Below are 4422 nucleotides of genomic sequence, written 5' to 3' on the forward strand. Positions count from 1 at the left end.
ATAGGTAGAAAATGTGTTCTTAGTTGTTTAGTATGATAGAAAATGAAAAGAAAGTGAAGAGAAAATAATATAATTATTATTAATAATGATATTTTTTGTATTATATATTAAGAGTATTTTATCACCTGGTGAGTAAGGAACTAATTCGTTTCATGATGTATGATTGTCTATCTCAATAAATTTCTAACCCAAGAATCAAATCCTTCACAATTTTGTCTTTTAGAGGATCTAGCTGGAATTTATGTCACTAAACTAATGTCATTTATTAGTTTGTGTTCTTTGGAATTTTAGGAAATTACCAACCCTTATAGGTGTGACTAACATGAAATACGAGTTTTTAAATGTATAGAGAGTTAGAGACGAAAAAATCTGTTACTAATTTTCTTAGACAAAGATCTGTTATCTCAAAGTATGTTTCAAATTATGTTCTAAACCAAAACCAATGAAAACATATCTTGTAAATTAAAAATATTAAATATTCATTAATTTTTTTCTATTTTTCCTTCGTCGTTATTGGTTTGAAACATGTTTGTGACATACTTTAAGACAATTGACCGCGATCCAATTTTTTCTACTTGTTTTACTCCTAATAATGGAAAGAAAACATAATAGTATAAGTCCCACCATTTTTTCTTTCATTTGTTTTTTCTTTGCAACAAAACAATAGAAAAGATTTTTTTTATTCCTTTTTCATTCTTCTCAATATCAATATGAAGGAAAAATTATAATTAAATGGATAAAAGTATAATTTTATTGATTCAATTTTCAAATATTCCAACTTTAAAATTTATATTTCTTATATTTGTTTACTATATATTATATATAGTAGGGAAGTAAGTCTTATATTATATATTTTATTATTTAGAAATGATTTAAATATTTGTTGAGTTATTCATTTTATTTTTAATTGATTTTGAGATAAAATTTTAACATTATATCATATCTAAAGTCCAACTTCTCTGTAGTTATTTTCAGATTTAATTATAACTATCTCTTTTGATCCGGTGATTGTTTTCCTTTTTATACAAAGATGGTTTATTCAAGGCGATTTTTTGTTATGGTAGGTTGAATTGGTATCACCATCGTTATAAATGGTAAAAGTCTTGATATTTGATTTGTTCCACTTAAAGTAAGAAACATATCCTGCATTTGTAATCTCAAAACCTAGAAATAGGGTCAGGCCAGCATGCGTGATTTTGGGGATGTACAATGAATTATTCACACTAGCTATAGACTAATGTGGTTGTGGTATGAACCAATAAATAGATAGATCTATGTCTTGTAGTTAGAGTAAACTTGCTCCGTGCCTAAAATGGAAAGAATATAATAATTAAATACACGTATAGATCAATAATACTGTAGGTTCCTGGATTCATCACTAGGGAACAAAAGGGTTCTCGAGTATGATATCTATGTTTCATATTATTGCTACATTTGCTTTGGAGGGTGGCAAAAATACTGGTGTCTCATTGTGCCAAAGCAAAATTTCTATCACTATTGACATAGTTGTGGAAGATTTATTGAATCCTTTGATATATAAATTTTTTTATTATTATCAACAACATTTATTGAAAAGATCGATCATATATTTCATAAAAATTTTGTTTCATGTTCAAAAGGAAAATCTCTCTACCTCTCTCAAGAAAAAAACTGTAAAAATGTAAAGAAAAAGTTACAAATATCTAATTAGAATGAATAATTGGGTTAATTGTCAGTTTAAATACAAACATAAGGAACAATGATCACAATCTAACTTCCTAAAATGATGTTAGCTTAATTATTGATATAATTTGTAATAAAACAAAAAATAATTAATAGACAATAATTTTTATACTATTTGGATTTGTCTTCACAATATATTATATTTTCTTTAACTTAATTACATTCGTCGCCATTTTTTTAAGAAATTAGACTTACATCTTCTACATGGGTAGTCAATGTAATATATGTATATAATTAGAAGTGGTTTGTCTAAGTTTAAAAAAGTAAAAGGTGATTTGTGTATTTTATTAAAACTCAGGGTGTTAATATAATTTACTATTTTAATTAAAATATGATCTCCTATTTTTTTGTACTACCAATAGTGATGAACTAATCTCTTTCGGTATGTGTAGCTACCCTTACCAACAAGTGTCACTCATAGAAATCGAACATTTAACATTTTGATTATTCTAGTGATCTAGCGAGACCTTACATCACAAGACCAATATCTTATTAGTATATGATCTCCTATTTGATTTAGAAATTTGAAGAGGAGTGAAGGAAACATGATGGGTTTTACTTCAACAAACAACCGGGGGAAAATAAATGTTATTTCCTACCTTTTCTAATTACCTTCCTTCTTTATTTGACCAAAGCCAAGAGTGCATTTTTTTAGTCCCAATTTCCAATTCACATGAGGGAAGTTGATTTCATTCTCTAAAGTTTTGTTTGCGAGTATGATTTTGAATGTAAAATGGTATAAGTTATCTTGTCTAAGAAGATGAAGATAATGAACAGTAGAAAGAAAAGAATGATCAAGAAATGAGAAAGAGATGTAATGCCTCTATATTATTCGAACTCAAGAATACTATATCAATGTTGGTGAGAAATTATTCTCTTATCTTGATTGATTGACAACAGAATCAACAATGAATTTATAAGAGGATGGAGGACCCCTAAACTAACTTAACATAAAAAATAGAAAAAAGATAAAAAATGAAAGAAAACATAATAACAGAAATATCAGAATCAGAAGAAAAACAAAAAAGGAAATATGATAGAGTCATTTTGTTTGGGCTTCATTTGAGTCTTTGGTGATGGGCTTCTCTTTCAACAGCCCCACAAGCTGGAATTTGGATGTCAATCATGCCAAGCTTGGATAGAAGATTACGGAAAGGTAGAGGTGTTAAGGATTTTCTAAAGAAATCTGCAATTTGAAGAGAAGGTGTGATAGGTAGAAGATGTAGAGTGTCATTTTGAATCCTTTCACGAACCACATGACAATCTATCTCGATGTGCTTGGTTCTTTCGTGAAAAACAGGATTTGCAGCTATTTGGAGTGCTGACTAATTGTACAGAAGATGCTTATAGGAGATTGGTGAGGGATGCCTAAGTCTTTGAATAGAAATAACAATCATTGTTTGTAACACCGTATTTTTTCGAGCACGTTTAATTAAGTAATTAGTTGTTAATGAATTAATTATAGAAATTAATTAGTAATGTTTTAGGCTAAACCTCAGTTGAGTTTTAGTCTTGATTTATAATATTCTTCCTTTCCCTATTTTTTCAAGATTTTTGGAGAATAAAAGTTTCTGAGACGATTTCGGGTCGTTTTATCGAATTTTCTCCCAGTTTTTGAGTTCCGTAACTCGGAATCGAATTCCAATTTCACTGTTGGCTTTAAAATATTATTTATAATCAAAATAGACACGAAGTTTATCCTTAACTCATCTCTAGGTATTTTTCACCTCGAAATTCAAGTTTCGACGTTTCAGGCAAAAATCTAAATTGGTAGATCATATATTTGCGGACAAAGTTACCCGGTAATACTCAGGCATGAATTCAATTGTGAAATCATGTTGCATCAATCAAGCCGGAGTATTAATCACATCATGGGTCAATGGCTTGTCAAACAAACAAAGTCAAAACTTTCATAATCTCCTAAATCACTCATCAAATCTCCTCACTCCACCACGATTAGACCCATCACCTAAGCTAGCCTAAAGCTAGATTGCCTCTCATTAATTTTCAGATTTGAGAGAGGGTGAGGCTCTCCTATAAATACCTCACCTCATCCTCTCATTTTTACACTAATTCTCCTAAAGAAAGTTAATGTATTCTTTCTCTTGTTCTCTTCTCCATTTTTCTCCACATACACCATGAGAAAATCATGATCTCTTAGTATGTTATTCATGGAGTTGAGTTTATGTTTGTTTTCTTTAAATATTTTGTAAGTCATGATTAAAGGGGATGATAATGAAATCATATGAACCTTTGTGTAGTTTTTGACTTATGTAAAACTTAAAATTTCTTCCTTGTTCCTAGATGGAAAAACTATATCTTTGGACAATGTTCTTAGATGGAAAAACTATATCTTTGGACAAGGTTAGATGAGTTTATTTGCTTTAGAAATATTGGAAATTATTGTTAGTATTTGAATGTGTTTAAAGGTGATGATTTGAACATCAAAGAAACATTTATTGTGTTTAAGAAAAGTTTATGTCTATTCTTGAAAGTTCAAAATGTTTATGAGTTTTTGTTGAAATTTTTTCATTTTTAAAAGGTATTATGTGTAAAAAGTTGTTTAGCATATGTTATTCTTTGATTTTCAAGTTAAAATAATGACTTGGGATAAAAGATGATTTATTAAAGTCTTGACTTCTTAAACTTAAAGTGTTATGAAGTTTTGGATAGTAAAGTACTAAAAGTGTTAACTTATGA

Source organism: Lupinus angustifolius, chromosome LG04, assembly GCF_001865875.1.
Source record: "Lupinus angustifolius cultivar Tanjil chromosome LG04, LupAngTanjil_v1.0, whole genome shotgun sequence".
NCBI lineage: Eukaryota > Viridiplantae > Streptophyta > Magnoliopsida > Fabales > Fabaceae > Lupinus > Lupinus angustifolius.